The sequence below is a fragment of the Denticeps clupeoides genome, chromosome 17 (assembly GCF_900700375.1).
Source record: "Denticeps clupeoides chromosome 17, fDenClu1.1, whole genome shotgun sequence".
Lineage (NCBI taxonomy): Eukaryota > Metazoa > Chordata > Actinopteri > Clupeiformes > Denticipitidae > Denticeps > Denticeps clupeoides.
Genome location: NC_041723.1, coordinates 17,373,743 through 17,391,007, shown reverse-complemented (window position 1 = coordinate 17,391,007; position 17,265 = coordinate 17,373,743). Strand labels below are relative to the sequence as shown.

Genomic DNA, 17,265 nt, shown 5'->3' with positions numbered 1-17,265 from the left:
TAATTAACTCGTGTAATTAATGCAGAGCAAGGAAAAAGGTACTAAAACTACATGTTCATGTGCAGCTCACAGTTTCTGAGATTATTGTTTTTTTAGCTTGCAGGGAGTTATTTGATACACCATGACATATCTGGTGTGCTGCTGTTGTAGGCATGTGGACAAGGGTCTGCCCTCCATGATTGAACCCAGTTTTTTGGAGAATGAAATTTTACAAATGTGCAAATATAATTTTCTTAACCAAATCAATCAATTTGTATCTGTCAATGCCAGATTAACAAGATAAATATTTACTTTCCTTTTCACAGGAATTGGTATCAAATAGTGGCTGGAAGATCTTATTGGATTTGGTTTGACTCCCATAGTGGCCATGCTGTTTGCCTGTTCAGTAATCTGACTGTACACAAGTGTACATATTTTTTGGGAAGACCGTAAGGACTCTCTTACTCCTTTTATTTTATTTTCATGTTTTCAAGAAAGGATCTCTAATTCCAAGCTTAGCTGCTCTCCCAGTCATCTGTTTTGGCCAAAGCTGATGTCCTAGTTTCTGTTTTTCACAGGTATTAGTATGAAAGTAGGAATGGCCTGAAAGTGCAACGGCACACATGTATTCATCTAGCCACTTTTTGTAATCAGAGCAAGATTCTGTGGTTTCCAATATAAATATTATTTTAACAAAAAGTAATGATACACTGATCTCATGCTGCAGGCAAAAAAAAAATCTTTGGCCTGAACACGCACATATTAGTTTGCTCTATAAATCAAATAAAAAGCTTGGCAAGAGAACAAAAAAAAGCCTGCAAATTTGTTTTATTGATTCAGCATTGTTTCAAAATCTTAGCATTGAACATGAACAGCGATATGAAGATTACTGTGTAATGGATAGAGACAGAATATTGATTTTATTGATCAATGAGCATTTCAAACTTGCCGTTATGACACAGCCATTAAACTATATTTAGGACCATAGCTGATATAATCAGCATCACATTATATTCTCTAGTTGAGTGTTGAGGTCATTCTGCTGACGGTTATGCCATCTCGGTGCTGCTTTTCTTATTCAGTAAGAGGGGAGGAACATGCCTGAGATTTTGCATGCCAAAATCTAAATATTCTGACAAAATTTAACCCAGACACACTTTTTTCGGTGTAGTTCAGTGTCTTGTTGATCCAAGGTTGAACCATTCTATCCAGTGTGCATCTGAGTTAGTTAAATCCCTAACTAGATTTCTGGTTGCAAAGTTTGGTTTGGATAGTTTAGATATTGGGTGTTTTGTTGATAATTATCCTCACCTTAAAATATATTTTTTCTCAGGGCATTGCCTTAGGGCAATGTTAAGCTACATCAATGTACAAATCACAACCCCACGCCTCTGAAACTGGAGTGGTGACTGTGAGAGAATTGACTAATCTTGGAGTAGTGATTTAGCTGTGTGTGTATATTGTGTGTATATGTATTGTGTGTAGTATTGTGTGTATATAAATACTTATTGGATGGATGACTCCCTGAAAGAATATCTTCAAAACACATAGATTCCAACCTGGTTCCATGTACACTAGAGACTCATTATAGTAGGGCTAGGATGAAAAAATCCCAGCAGGGGGGGCCTTAGAAACGGTGTTGTAGGAATCACCAGAAATGAGATAATCACCCAGCTGTCCTTGGAGGGATTTATTTCTGTACCTTGAATGTGGAGTACATGAGAATGTGATTCATGACAGTTTTTTTTTCCTACATGGTTGGATGCATACATCATCCTATATTTATGGAGGAAAGGTTTAAGAGCGAATTGAAGAACTGACATTGTGCATCCTTCTTATGAAGCCAAAAAAGCTTGCTATCACGATTTAGCTGGCGTCTGTGGCAGTTATGCAAGTTTACCTGGTAACCAGAGAACGGCTGTGCAGTGCAGAACCTGGTTTGCTGATGTCAGGCTGAAAGGAAAGCAAAATCTCTCCTTAAGCAGGGCAGCTGGAGGGGGTCTCTCAAGCAGTCAGCCTTCAGAGGATCTTAGAGCAACGAGTGGACTCATTTTATGTGGGCCATGTAGCCACATGTAACTGTCAGTGGGCAGTGGTGGCCCACTGATGACAGGTAAGGAAATAGACCCCGTTCAAATCCTGTACCGCCAAGGTGCCACTGAGCAAAGTACCAACCCCACACACTGCTCCTCAGACACCTTTCATGGCTGCTTACTGCTCACCAAGGTGAATGCAGAGGACACATTTTGGTCACCATGTACTGTGATGCATTTGTGGTCACCATGTACTGTGATGCATTGTTTCACAATGACAACCACGTCACTTACATCATATTTTCTTTAAAGTGATACACACAGGAAACTATAAGATCAATTAATGACTTTTTTCAGTATATTTCAATTCAACAGTGGTTTTCATCATCTGAATCAACATCAGTTTAAACTAAAGACAAAACCATACATTTACATACATTTCTATTTTCATTATATTTAGACATAGTCTAAATAGGTTGACTCTGTCATAGGGTGGCTCTGTGCTCTTCTGGATCATAGGCTACTACCAGCCTTCACATGCATCTCCAGCTTGCATGGAACAGATGCATGCCCTTCCATGTTACCTGATAAGATCTATTGGAAGATATTCGCTGTCATGTTGAGCCTCTAATTTCAGGGACATTGTCCAGTGACGTATTCATATAGCTTCATCAGATTAATCAAGAGGCCATCATTATTTCAATGATTAGTTTAGAACCCAAACAACAGCTTGCATGGAACAGATGCGTGCCCTTCCATGTTACCTGATAAGATCTATTGGAAGATAATGATCAGTTTAGAACCCAAACAATGGCCATCTTGCATAAATATGACTGTTGATTGTAACTACCCTCAATATCAGATGAAGGTATGGCTGGCCTCAGGGTGTTACCATGAGAAATAACTACACACTACTATACGTTACTTTGCTTTATCAGCCATGCAAACAACTGTAGATCAGACTGTACAAACACAAAAAAACAACAAAAACAGCACAAAGGTCAAAAACCAGGAACAAAAGGAATTAACTAAAACTAAGCCACAGGCGCGTGTCAAAGGACAAGAAACTGGAAAAAAGGTACGCTTTCACAGATATCCACATTAATGTTGCAGCACCTACTGCTGCCGACCTGCTTATAATGAGTCCTCCATAAGGACACCGGCTGTGACGTCCCAATGGACCAGGGCGTCATACCTAGTCTCTATGTTATTCCACAATGCCTGTTTTTTGTATACCTCAATAATGTATACCTTTTGTATACCTCATATAAAAAATGTTAAAAATTCTGTGCAGTGCATAAATTACAGACATGAATAATGTAATTAACTACAATTAACTGGATAAATTAACTAGACCTCTATAGAGGTTGAAAAAGAAAAACATTCTTTCAAGAATGTGGGCAGAATTGATTGTCAGACATGATTCTATTTAAAAATGTTTGCCAAAAAGAATACCATAGGTCTCCATCAAAAACAGTTTGTGCAGGTACCACAGATATTCTGAAAGCTGTTAAACAGTAATATGGAGCCTTGGGTCGGAAAACTGGCATATTACCTTCTTTGTTCAGGTTTTCTATGATATTTTATCCTAACCTGCAGAAATTGAAGATAAATAGAATCTGTCTCTAACAATTTTATTATATAATTATTAAATTATTATTTATCGAATTATTTATTAATTATAACATGTAAAATGTATGAATCAATAGACATTAAAAAGCAAAATTAATATATGGGTCTTGCCTTCAACTTTTTACGTCTACCAGCTAATTCATACAGTCAATTCACTGCACTGAAATAAGTGAACACAGGCTAAAAAACTATTTATTCATAACCATAAATTGGACAGTTTAGTTTAAAAAACTATTGTAAAAACTATTGTAATTATAAAAAGTACATTACCAAACAGCTATGGTTTACTTTTTTCACTGTAAAAAGTGAACACTGGCTAAACTTAAAAAAAAAAAAATTATCTGTCACACCTCATATTAGAATTGATGTAATATACTGTAAATAAACCAATGAAACCTACTCTAATTGGTTTATTTACATTACGCCAATGCAAAAATATTAGGTGTGACAGATTACTTTTTTTGTTATTTTAAGTTTAGCCAGTGTTCACTCTTTTCAGTGTGTATATATTGTGAGATACTGTGAAAAAACAATGCATTTCCTCTAATATGTATAGTTCCATACTTGTCAAAAAGAAGAACTGTTCTCTAAACATTAAAAAAAACAAACATTTAAGTAACTAAAAATAGATATATCAGCTCATTTACACTCACACACTCAAACCGACTTGTTATCATGGTTAATTGGCATTATGAAGAATCAGTTTAATTTCTTTTTGGGCTAGGCAAATCAGAACAAAATAGAAAACATGCATCTTCAGTTACTGAAAACTCAAATGTTAGAAGAAGGTCTGTATTCTCTGACTGCAGACCTCCAAGAATATGGCTTGGATGTGTAATTTGCAGAGGATTTGTCTCTATGTAGAAAACTAAGTACTACACAGCATTACATAATTAAAGTGGAATGAAATGTAATGAAATTAACCTAGCCCTTTCTAATTAAAAGAAAATGGTATTTAAATACTATCAATAAATGCCCCTAAATTTAATCAATCATAGACAATAGACAAATCAATATAAATGATAAAGATAAATTAAATAAATAAATATTACTCATTCTTCTCTCACAAACATTTAATAATGTCTGTAATAAGAAATATATACAAGCTTTAAATCTTGTCACAAGTCCCAAGATTTAAATGAACAGGCAGGAAATATGAAGACCAAATACACAAATGTAAGGACCAGATAGTTATGCAGGTCAACCATGGCAGAGCATTGCCAACTCAGCAGGTTAGCAGTTGTTACTACATATTGAATGTGGCCAAATGAAGAAGCAAGCATGTGAATGATTACCCCAGAAAAATCAATTGATTAAAAAACAGAAAGGGGTCAGAAGCTGAACTCAGTGTGACCATACAAACCCCAGTCCACCAGCAAAACATCCAACCAGAAATACCTGACCCTCAGAACTGGACAACAGATCAATTAATGAGGGTGGCCTGGTCTTTATGAATCACGTTTATTTTTAATCCATGTTGGTGGCCATGTGTGCATGTGTGTGTGTGTTTGTCTAGTTACACGACAACACATACTGGTGAGAATTCCAGCAGGCCTGCAGCCATGGTTCTCTCTGGAACAGCCCCTGTGATTCATGTGGGTGTTACTTTGACATGCTGCAAACCACACACACACACACACACACACACACACACACACACTTCATGGTAATAGTATTCCCTGATGGCACATGTCTGTCAGCCCTGCTTCCCTCCCACACTATTATTTAGGAATGTGCAAGATTGGTTTGAAGAACATGAAAGAGTTCTGTTCTGTGGAATGTGCCGGAAAACAGTGCGACTCTTGGAGGCACCACATCACAACTTAAAGCATGTTTAGTACAACAGCCCATTCCAGAAAAGACTGAAAAGGTCTGTAGAGGTGAGATAGAACAGGTTGCAAATATCTGGTATATGTGGTATCTGGCACGCAGTTCTATCTAATTGTAGAGATAACACCATACCACAACATGCAACTGATGCTTGAAACAGAGCTTTAAAGTAAAAGTGAAGTTTAACCCTGCATCACCCCTTAGTGAGTAGTAGGCACTACTACTACTACAGCAATGTCTGGGGATGGTACCTTGGTCAAGGGGACCTCATTGGCACCTTGGCGCTATGGGATTTGAACCAGCAATCTTCCAATTAAGGAGCTGTTTCCTTACCCACTAGGCCACCAGAGCAAGTTTGGCATTTCTTGTCTGCATGTGAGAGGACACTAGCAGTTTTACACAGGAGCTCCACAGCTGTCAGAGGCTGGAGCAACAATTTATCCTTTTTTATGGTATTGGTGACCTCTATTGCAATTACACAGGTTAAAGTGAATTCAGGTTTACTCATTTAAGTCCTATGCTCAGATTAATTAAAAGAAGATTTTGCATCTGCAAGTTCTCCCTGAATCAGAAAAGTCAAACCAAGTGTTCTCCAGTAACAGAAAGCAACTTACTTTCAAGACTAACTTCCTAAACCTAAATGTAGCACTTTAAATGATCATAACTAATGAGATGTAATGACATGAATGATAATATCGGTGGATAATACGGGATAACGAAGGTTCTAGTAGCCTAGTGGGTAACACACTCGCCTATGAACCAGAAAACCCAGGTTCAAATTGCACTTAATACCATTGTGTCCCTGAGCAAGACTCTTAACCCTAAGTTGCTCCAGGGGGACTGTCCCTGTAACTACTAGTTGAAAGTCTGATAAATTCCGTAAATGTAATAGCCTACAGCTGTATAATACACAGTCTTTAAAAAAAAAAACTGTCACAGTCTGTCCAAACTGATCCAGTGAGAAGCTTCTTTTTTCTTATATTATCATGTCAGATGGCACTCCTGTAGTAGTGATAAAATATGTTAAAATATGTTCATGCATCAAAGAAAACATCTAAGGAGATTGTATAAACTACTTGTATTTGTAAAATACAAGTTGGAATTGTAAAAATGTCCAACATAGACAATATCAAAAATTTTACATGCACAATACAAAGGAAACTCAAGAAATTTAGACTAAACAGCTCTATAGCTTTAAGAAAAACCACTGATCAGTGGAGCTAATTGGCTTCAACTTGCTTGGAAGCATAAAGATTGAATCATGTGGTCTGGTGAGTCCAGGGTGATGGAAATGAATGTTGTGACATTGTAGAAGCTCATCGATACAGTGCCACAGTGAATGCGTGCCATAATCAAGGCGAAAGGCGGTCAAACAAAATTAGACTTTGTGACTTTTTTTCTGGACCAATAGTGTTGCAGCTCTGTGTCTTAAGATAATTACTCAGCCTGGAAACTTTGGTCTGTCAAGGGACTCAATAGGACTCAACCTGAGTTCATGACAACTTTGAGTCTGCTTTGAAAGTGATATGCATTTGCAGATAAAGAGATATCTGAGATAGCATATGATTAACTTGCAGAAAATGGCACAAACGGTTGTAAACATCTGTTTACTCTATAAAACTCTATAAAACTGTTCCACAACAAGACCATTAAATTCTAGTCAGCCAATCAGCAAGACTTTTCATATAAATCAAACACATTTCCAAATTCTACTACCAATGCAGCAAGATACTACAATAACAGTAAATCCTTTATCTCGATGCCCTTTGGAGGTCATTTTGTAGATATGTTGTCTTGCTTTAGCACCTAAATGTCCAAAATGACTTCTTTGTCATTTAAAGTGGCGTGCAAATCCACCTCCCATCTTCCCCCACACAACCTAAGCTTGTAAAACAAAGGGATGAGATTCGATTTGGTCACAGAGTTGATAAGCACTGTGGTTGGATCCTGCCAAAGAAAAGTCTCTCTACAGGAAAGCCTGGTGTCATAAAGCTATTGTCCTCGCAATACGTTGATGACAGGGAAGGCCAATGACTTGTGCCTTGCAGAGGGGGAAAAAAAATAAGTGCAGACAATGTTTCAAAGGCCATGAATAGAGTGAGAAGACATTTATCAGACTCTCTGGGAACTGAAGGAAAATTAAACTGCAGCACTTTGCATACCAGCAGGTAAACATCGGTAAAGAAACCTAGCTGAGGGCGAGGACATGTCCCTGGATAATACTGCTGCCTTGAGGTTGCTTGCTTTTTATTTAGATGACACCTTATTTTCTCTATCCTTCATTACCTTGTCAAAGTAATTGTTGCTCTGGCCATGCAGCCAGAGTAATAAAGTGCAATAATAGTAGCCAATGAGCATTTTCTCATTAGAAAAGGCATAATCACTGGATACTTACTTTTAAGTGTCTGTCTGTTTCTCATAAATGGAATGTCCACAGAGACAGGTATGCATTTTGAAGCCATTAGAACATTTAGTGAACAGAAGGTGTGGAGACCCTGTTGCTATTGATCATCTAGGGAGGTTTTCAGAGCTCTGTGTAGTTTGGCAGAGGGTTCATTTAAAAACACAAGGAATTCAGAGGTTTGCCCATGTAGCCATTGTATTTCATGCTATTCTGTATTATTGAGTAGATTCCTGGAATAAACACCTGAAGTGGGAGTTTCCACCTTGTTCACTATACCTTGGACCTTGCCAATTTGAGTGAAATATAAGTGACTCCTTCTCGCTTGTCACCTTCCCGTCTGGAGGGAAGAAACGTGGACAATTTGTGCACACGCACAAACACACACAAACTATATACAACACTGGCACAGAACCCTAACGCTAACATGATAACAGAGGGGAATCAACACAGGGATTTCACCCTTTCGTAGCATTTTGTTTGCATTTGTTGATATGTTGTAAGGAGAATCTAGAATGTTTGGCTAAAACAAGACACAAAAGAAGACATTAAAAGTTGTCGTGATGACATGAAGGTGTTGGAGTTGCATGCAAAATAGAAAAATTGTGAAAGAAAAGGCCATCGCCCAGTTGTCCCTTAAAATGTGGCAACTCCACCACACCACACCACCGATAATGGAAATGAGTTGAAGGATAGTGCTTGATCAATGGCAATTAAAGTGCTATATATTATACACATTAAAGCAAAAGTCCTGAAAATGCAATGAAATCTTGAAAACTGATGAAAACTGATCCGGTTTGGTAAATTTGAATATACTTGTAGATTTCATAAGTAATTGTAGATCAACACTTTTCAGACTCTTATTAAATTTGTGATGAAAATGTGTTTTCAATGTCTTTTTGACATGAAAAAGGTCTTTAAACATAATCTGCAGAATTCCTGAGAATGTGGAAAGGTGAAATAAAGGTGTGTGGTCCAGCGAGAAATAACTGGATTCATGGAAACTGAACACATGGATCATGCTTGGGTGTTCCCTCCCAATGGTCTTTCAGCATTCAAAGTGGTCTCCCGTGTCCCCAACAGCAGCATTTCGTTTTAGTGCCTCATGTGCCGGTGAGAGTGGGCCTGGCCCGGCTGTGATATTACTCCAGAAGCTCACGCGTGTAGAGTGATTTAAAAACCCCAGTCTGTTGCCCCTCGCTCTCGAGCGAATAGCGTTTTAAAACGAGGCTTCGTCCACAGAGCCACCGGCCCCTGACCATGCATGAACTGATGATAATGATATTCTCATGTAACTGGTTGCTTCACTAGCCACGTGTCTTACGCACGGTGATGTATTAAAGGGAAATTTTGGTTATTCATGAAGATAAATGCCACCGCCGGTTTAATAGCATCCAGCCAGCCTGCTCTCGACATCAACTTCATGCAGGAGCATACATTCTGGTGGACCACCAGCTCTCTCTCATCGCATTGCACATTGTTTTGCATGCAGCGGAGTAGAGTGGGAGTGGGGGGAGATGCATCTGGCTGCTGGTGGAGGCCCACAGTGCCACCAGCTCCTCAAATGGAGGTACTGCTGCCGCTTCTCGACGAAAAATTGGCCCCGGAGTCTCCCCACTGCAACGCCTGAGTTATGATTAAAGGTTTATAATCAGCAGCTCAGTCAGTGTATGCAAAATGCACATTCGATTAATTCACCTTTAACCTTTCAAGTTCTCCCCAAGGTTCAGGTGCATTTAAGAAATTACTGGAAAAGGAAGGTTTTTTTTTTTGCCGACTGCGTTTCAGCCCTCGTCCCCCACCCCCAAACCTTCTCCCGACCCGCGCAGCTCCGAGTGGAGCGAGCGAGCGTGCGTGCGTGCGTGCGTGCGTGCGCTCTGTCTGCTTCGCTGCGGATGAGTGGGAGTCGCTGCCCGCCCTCCTCTCCCGCCTGGAAGTCCTGCCCCGGTCGGAGGGACACCGACAGCATGATCGTGCGCGGCCGCCGCCGGAACACGGTGGGGAGCGACCACGTTTATTAGCAGAATTGGGTTTTTTTTTTCGGCCATGGACCGGAGAGAGTTTCCCTCCCAGCTCGCCTGAAGCGGGAGTTGCGCCGGAGATGTGCGAGGACATGCTTACTAGGAGCTTTAGGTGAGTACCGAGCCCGGAAAGCACTGCGGCAGGTGGGGCTGGGGAACTGAAGCAGGTGTGTGCGCTGGGAATATTCCAGTGTCGTATTCTACAGACGCCGATCGGACCGGATGCTGCAAGTTATGGAGTGGCGGGATTATCGTTTAATAACGTCGAGGTCCGGTCTGCACTTCCATCACGGGAAGCGGCTCTGATGAACCGTTATTTCCCCGTTTCATCGCGGACGCGCGTGTTTGTTATAAATAAGATAGAAATAAAAAGGAGTGCGTCGCGTCAGGAGCCGGGTCGGATCAGAGGCAATAAATCCATTAAAAAAGAAGTCGTCATCGTGGATTAGGCTGTAGAGGAGCTTCGGGGAGACCGGGGAGTGTTGTTTGCGGCTTTCACCTCGCGAATATGTGAAAAAAATACATAACTGCACGCGGGGTGGGCGCGCGCCGCGTTTATTCCCGTACAGAGAAGATGAAGATGATGATGATGATGATGAAGAAGAGGTGTCGTGCGCCAGGTTCTCCGTCTCCTCCAGCCCCTTCTGGCAGCGCGCACATTCTTCAATCCATCCCCCCAACGCATGCACACACACACACGCACACACACACATTTTTCTATAAGTATTTACATTTACTAACAGATCTTTAATCAGTTCGTTTTTTTTTTTATTATTAATTTTCTTTTAAAGGACACGGCAATTTACCAGCATCTCAGTATTGATGAAATCAGAGTTGTGTAGGGTGTGGCAGAGTCGGTTTTGCTGTGTTTTATTACTGTGTGTGTGTGTGTGTGTGTGTGTTCCCGTCTGTCGAGATGATTGAACCGCCAGCTTCCACGCAGGATGCTAAATCAATGAAGACGCGGCGACGGCGACCTCAGCACCTGCCTTCATTCACCGACGGCGGACTGGTGACCTTGCTGCGGTGCTGCATGTCAATGATGGCGCATGCACGCACACGCTCGCCAGACGCCAAAACAGCGCCCGGCAAACCGCTCGAGGCTACGCTGCCAACCTGGCAAAGTGTCACGCCAATACAACCAATGATTAATGACAAGTATAAACTGAAAAACACAAAAGATCTAAAACCAAGACCCCCTAGTCCACCAGTTGACCTGTTTAACCAGGGTAAAAAATGTTATTAGGGTGATTTGGATGAAATCAAACCCATTTATTGTGCAGCACAGTAAACACCTACATGCAAAGTACTTCCGGATACAAATGCATTACCGCAACCTTTAAAACAAGACTTCATATGTTGGGATCAGTCTATTAGGTGGATGGCCAATTTTTTTGTATATTTATGTGCATAGAATAACTAATAAACATTCATAAATTGGAGTTAATAGGCTGCGTATTTAGGATAAAAAGATCCAGGTAGTGATCTGGATGGTGTTTACCTGCTGAGCATTAATATTAAATGGGCCCACCGTCCCATCTGAAAAGAAGGAGCTGATGTAATGGCACATCCACGGGGCTTGTCTCTTTAGTCTCCCAAGTGGGTTAGTGTCTTAGAAACTCCTCCGTGCCAAATTCACACCTTCTGCCCTGCTGACGAAGTCCCTTGTGTGAAGGCCATCATTCGTAATTCCATGATGACACAACATTTTTTTTTTTTAAGCCACTCGGTCTGCCAATTAACACAGACGTTGACTAAAAAAAAAAAAAGGATAGGGTGTGGATTGATCTGTGGACCCCCCCCCTCTCCGTCTTGCCCTCTCCTTTTCATTTTTTCTGTCTGTTAAGCCGGAGGCTTGATGCGCCCCACTGTTTTATTCGTCCTTGGTGGCCTCTCTTTGAATCACAGCAGCAGCGTTCGCCATGTGAAGTGTCTCCAAATGGACACCCGTGCGGCACCAAGGGCCCGGGGGCCACGTCCTTTGGAAGATGTCGTGCTTCATGTCCACGCGCTGGACTCCAGCCATGAGAATCCAGCGTGACTCGCCACGCGGAATGATGCCGAATGTTTGTCTCAGAACATGTCTCCGGGAGACTGCTGTTTATTCCGCCACTTTATGTTCCCTGTTGAACCAAGGTTAAGCGACTGTATAGATATTTCTTTTTTCCCCTTCCCTGCCTCGAAATAATCAGCTAGGCTGATAGAAAACGGAGGAACATTTCATGCATTTTAGAAAGTGTGATGTTTTTTGAATATCAGCATTAAAGTTTCTCAGAAAGCGGTGGCACCACCTTGAAGCTGAATGGCTGTTGTCACATAGAGGGTCACATAAAAAAAAGAGCAGCTTACTCGATAATCTTTAAATGAAATGTTCCATGCTGGAGGTAAGAGCCCCGCTGAATGACTATTATTTGATCCATTCGTTTTGCATAGCTGGCATTTATGCCAGCAGCCTGTCGAGAGGGGAGAAAAATTGATTCTGAGACCCGATTGGAATTGTGCTTCCTATCTTGATGTTAAGTTTATACGTCTGGAAGCATGGCCCGGATAAACTGAAGCAGCGACTTTCATCGGTTGGCTGTTGCTTTTTAAAAATAGCATTGTTTTAACGTTAATAAGGTGTTCTGATGTGCCGCTGAGGGGAAAAAATCTGTTGTAAAAGTCAGATTGCACACAATTTCACAATGTTAATTATCGAGACGCACTGGACTGAATCCTTGGGACATGCCAAGAGGCAATGAGGATATGCAGTAGACATAATGGCCTGAAGGAGGAATCAGCTGGAAATGCTAGAAAAGAAACTCACAAAAGAAAAACTTGCTATTATTATATATTTATCTTTTGCATGTGGTATTGAGATGGACATTTTTCCAGGACCTTCAAGCTACCCTTTAAACACAGTTTTCCAAAATTGAAATGTATGCACATCCTTGTACTGCCCAAGGTTTCAAACAATAGGCCTTTAAAAATGTCAATATTCATCAGGCGACTCCTGAAGGCGTGTGTGCGGTTTTATTTCCACTCAAGTATATGTAAAACTCAGCCTTTCATTTGAATGTTCATTTGTCATCAAAGTTCAGTCTTTTCTGTCTTTTCACATACTGATGAGTGATATGCTGATGCAATATTGTATTACATTTTATAAGTATTAGTCTTAAAGTGCCAATGTTATACGGGGAATCTGCTTAATCATTGTGAGATTTATTCAGAATGTGTCTTCTTTTTAATTTGCTAAAATAAAAAAAATGAATGTTTTTTTAGACAATAGAAGCTAATTGCGGCCCTACTTATTATTTTATAATTGAATAAACATACAAAGTCATGCATCATTATCCATCATTAGTGCTGTGCAGGAAAGCATGCTGGGAAAACTTTATTGGAAACTCTAGTCTTAATAAAATAGCCCTAGCCCTAATTAGATATTAATGATAACTGAGATATAAATTAGATAATCACTCGATTTGGGAGAAATCAATTCTAACTGAACCCTGATACAGGCTAAATAGGCATTTTTTTTCTGGAATGATGATCCAAAAAAACACCAAGTTGTATTTTTTTTTATTAATAAAAAAATGTCATGAGCAGAACTACATTGAATACATAGAAATATATATATTTTATTTATGTCATCAGCCCTAGCATTACATTACAATGCAGTGAACAGACAAGGAAGATTTTGGTGCTGGTTTCGATTTGTGAACTGTTCAAGATGCACCAAGAAAGAGCCCAGAGCCTGACATCTCAGCAGATTGGAGGATGTTGAAGGGCATGTTTTTTTTTTCGTGTGTGGCTTTGTTTATATGAAATGTCTCCCTCCATGCCGTGGAATCAGTATGCTGCATATGCAGTGGCGCTTTTGCGAAGATAAATGAAGGCAACATTTGGAGGATGTGATGATTGACGTGCGTTTCAGTGGCGGATCTGGGGTGCGGGGCTTGTAAATTATGTTAGGTGGGGCCAGATTGCGCTCAGAGGGAAGTAGCTGAAGTAAGCATCGCCCCGCGCATGGAGTTCCTAATTAGATTTGTTTATTTATCTGTTGCGGCCACATTGATATGTGCCCAGCAGTAAATATATTTCTGTGACGGCATCAATATTCATTATCGTTTCAACATTTGTTTAGTGCAAACATGACAAACAAATAAGCAAAAAAAAAAAAAAAAAGTCCCATATTTGGATTCCCACAGGCATTGTGGCAGAGACAGCTTACAGTGACATGGGTTGCCGAAGTAGATGTGAAATACATAAGTGGGCCCATGTTGATGCCTGTGACTGCCAGATACTCATTAGATGTTGTCGTGGGCCTCGACTTTTACGACTTTACAGTTCCTTATGAAGAACAATAGCCTCCAAAATAAGTTGCGGGTGATTGGAGTCCCGCATTCAGTTCCGAGAGCCCATCTATGCCCCCATTTAGCCCAGTTATGATGACCCTTCTGCCTGTTGTCACAGAGAGACCATCAATGGCCATAAACGCCTGGGCCGAATAGCCACTTCACTGACTCATACTTCATACTTGAGTGACAGACTAAACAGCGGATGAGATGTATGGTTGCGGCTCCTGACTCAAATAAAACTGTGCTTTTCTCCCACCCCGCACCCCCTCCCGCTGTGCCTAAGCACCAGATATGTGACGTTAAAAAATAGTACATTATAAATATGTATTCTGTCTGGCAATCATAACGCGACGTTTGTCTGTGTATGTGACTCATACACGCCCTTTTCTTTTTAAATAATGCAATATAGTTTTCTTCAAGGAGCATTTCTGCATAGTAGAATTGTAGCGAATGCTAGCATGTAATTGTTATAATGATGATTAATGTAGATACCGTCACAGACCCGTGATAGTATCTAGATCTATTCTTAACTGTGATATTCAATACACGTTCTCACTGTGTACTATGGAAAGGATTCTTTGGATAGTCTATGGCCTTTCCTTGTGGCATCTTTGTCTCACCTGCCCTTAATGCAACCAAGGGATAGAATTTTTCCACAGGATCTCAGATCGTGTCGGCCATTAGGAGAAGCCATTAAAGTCCGATAATCATATTAGAACTACATTAAGGGTTTCGTAAGCACGGAAATGGGACCCCTTCCTGGTACTTGGAAATGCAGCTAGTCTGATAATTGTTATGTTTTTTAATGCACATCAAGCCACTTTTACCCAGAGACCCTTTCAAAGGTTCAGAGTGTTTCCCATTTGAATGGGTTTGTTAACAGAGGCATCCTCAGTCCTTGCATGTGGCCATAATGTGGCCTTTGTTTTATTATTTTTTTCTTCCAATGAACAATGTGCAGGGCTTTTAATTCTTTCCCAGGGCTTCATCTGAACAACCCAAAAGAGACCGTTTTAGTCATTCATTAGCGTGCCTCAAGCTCGGTCTGAGGATTCTCTTCCCTGTGAAAAGAACAGAGCACAACACCACACATTACAAGATTTTCCACATTACAAGCTTTATTATTGCTATTATTTTTTTTTTATTATTTTGTTTTGTTGTGGACTCTCCATGTCATTCAGTGGTAAGCTGGCAAACTGGGACATATAGATTATCTGCTGTATTCCGCTGGCTGCTGCAAAAATAGAAATATTACAGCTGTACACGTCTGCAGTCCACACAAATACATGCATAAAAAATACAGAGAAATCTGGTGTCTGGTTACCAGTGGTGGCCTCCACGAGAAGCTCTGAGATGAACATGTCATTATCAGATAGCTGATCTGACCGGCAGTATCACCCGTACAGCCAGACCAATCTGAGCATAATGGCCTTTTTCTTTTTTTTTTTTCTTTCTCAGTGTCGGATGACACAGAGGAAAGGTTGAACGCTCAGCGAAACTGAGCTGCGGATGAAGGCGCCACATCCCGTCAGCTCAGTAATCCTCCTAGATCTCAGCCTTTCAGACAGCTTAGTTAGGAGGCAATGGACCTGTTTCTTTTGTGGCAACAGCAAACACAAAAACCTTTGGGAAGACTGCCTCTGGTGAGATTGGTAGGTCCTGGTAGAGAGAGAAAGCGTGATGCAGGGTTGTGTCTGCATTGCTTGTCTTTGAATGACACTAAACTGTTCACACCCACACTCAGAAGGGTATTAAACCAGTCAACAGGTGAGATCTTGGACTTGGGTGCAGCATTAACACACAAAAAAAAAAAGATTTTGTTTTATATATATATATATATATATATCACTTTCCATAACCACTTAGTCCAACTTAGGGTCTAAGGGCCTGGGTAGGGATGCACTGATCGTGTTAAACCGTCGTGGTTGCAGGACTGAGACCTGTCTGCCCTTACTGAGAAAACAGCCAAAATGCTCTGCGATAATGAATGTGATTTCTCTGAATGTGTGAAGGCATATCAAAAAGCTTTGGGTCAGGAAATCTCCATTAGTTTTTTTACTTATGTATTTATTTCGCTGAGAATCAGAGGACCATCTATGACTTTAATAGTTGAATCAATATATGTTGATGCATGGAAATGGGATGATTTGATAAAAAGACTGCATCGATCAAAGGGACAAAAACGAGGCACGATTTGACCTTGTCTGGCTCTAGAGCTTTTTTCCTGCTTTGCACAAGTGCAAAGGGTTGGGCTGTGATGGGTCTCAGAGGACAAGGTCAGGTTTATGGGCTTCTGCAGAGTGATAGGAGCTACCATACGCTCCCGGGCTCATCCGTGATTCCGGAGGTGTGACTACAACGTGTGGCCGATTAAAAAAAATCACACAACTACACACAGGATGAGACATTAGCCATGTATCATATCGACCTGTACATTTTTACACCAGGTGACAAGTAATGGGCTCTGTAAAATTGGTGATGAGCCATGTTAAAAAAGGGAGTCTGTGGATTAATCTCTCTTAACACAATTTCCCCTGTCTTGATCGGATCAAATAATTTATTTTTAATCTCTTGCATTATTCCACCCAGTCTTTGCTATGCTGTTAATAAGTCAGAAGAAAGCAATAAGGCAAACCAAGAGACAGTCCCGTTTATCCCGTTTTACCTCTGGAAGGCTACCAAAGGGGGGCAAGTGATTCAAGAGTCGGGATCTTTATTTCCTGCATTGCAAGTTAATGCTGCATCAGTGGCTCAAAACTTTGTGGGGGTAAAATGAATATTTATGTATTTTTTCTTTGCTGCCAACATTTTTAACACATTTTTAAAAGATGAATGTGTTTGTTAAACCTCAGTAAGCACATACTGAGATGATGGTGTCAATTTATACATTTAGTTTGGCATTCTAGTGCTGTTGTTGTATATGATCTTCAACTTCAACTAGCAGAAGCGGGCAGGAAACTGATCCACTAGGGTCAATGGAAGTGAATAGGTGTGTAGGGCGTGTAGGATAGCCATAACGTGATGATTTGTAA

The 17,265-nt window shown here is 40.6% G+C and overlaps 1 protein-coding gene across 2 annotated transcripts in view; it reads left to right on the top strand.

Annotated features, from left to right (window-relative positions):
• Positions 1 to 17,265, top strand: part of lingo1a (leucine rich repeat and Ig domain containing 1a) — an 85,339-nt gene that overhangs the window by 52,123 nt on the left and 15,951 nt on the right. Inside the window, exon 1 of one of the 2 annotated variants that reach the window (XM_028959402.1) lies at positions 9,746 to 10,008. The exons of the other annotated variant lie outside the window; for it this stretch is intronic. The gene's annotated coding sequence lies outside the window, so the exon portion shown is untranslated. Of the gene's footprint in view, positions 1 to 9,745; positions 10,009 to 17,265 lie in introns of those variants that run through there. 2 annotated transcript variants of the gene reach the window in all.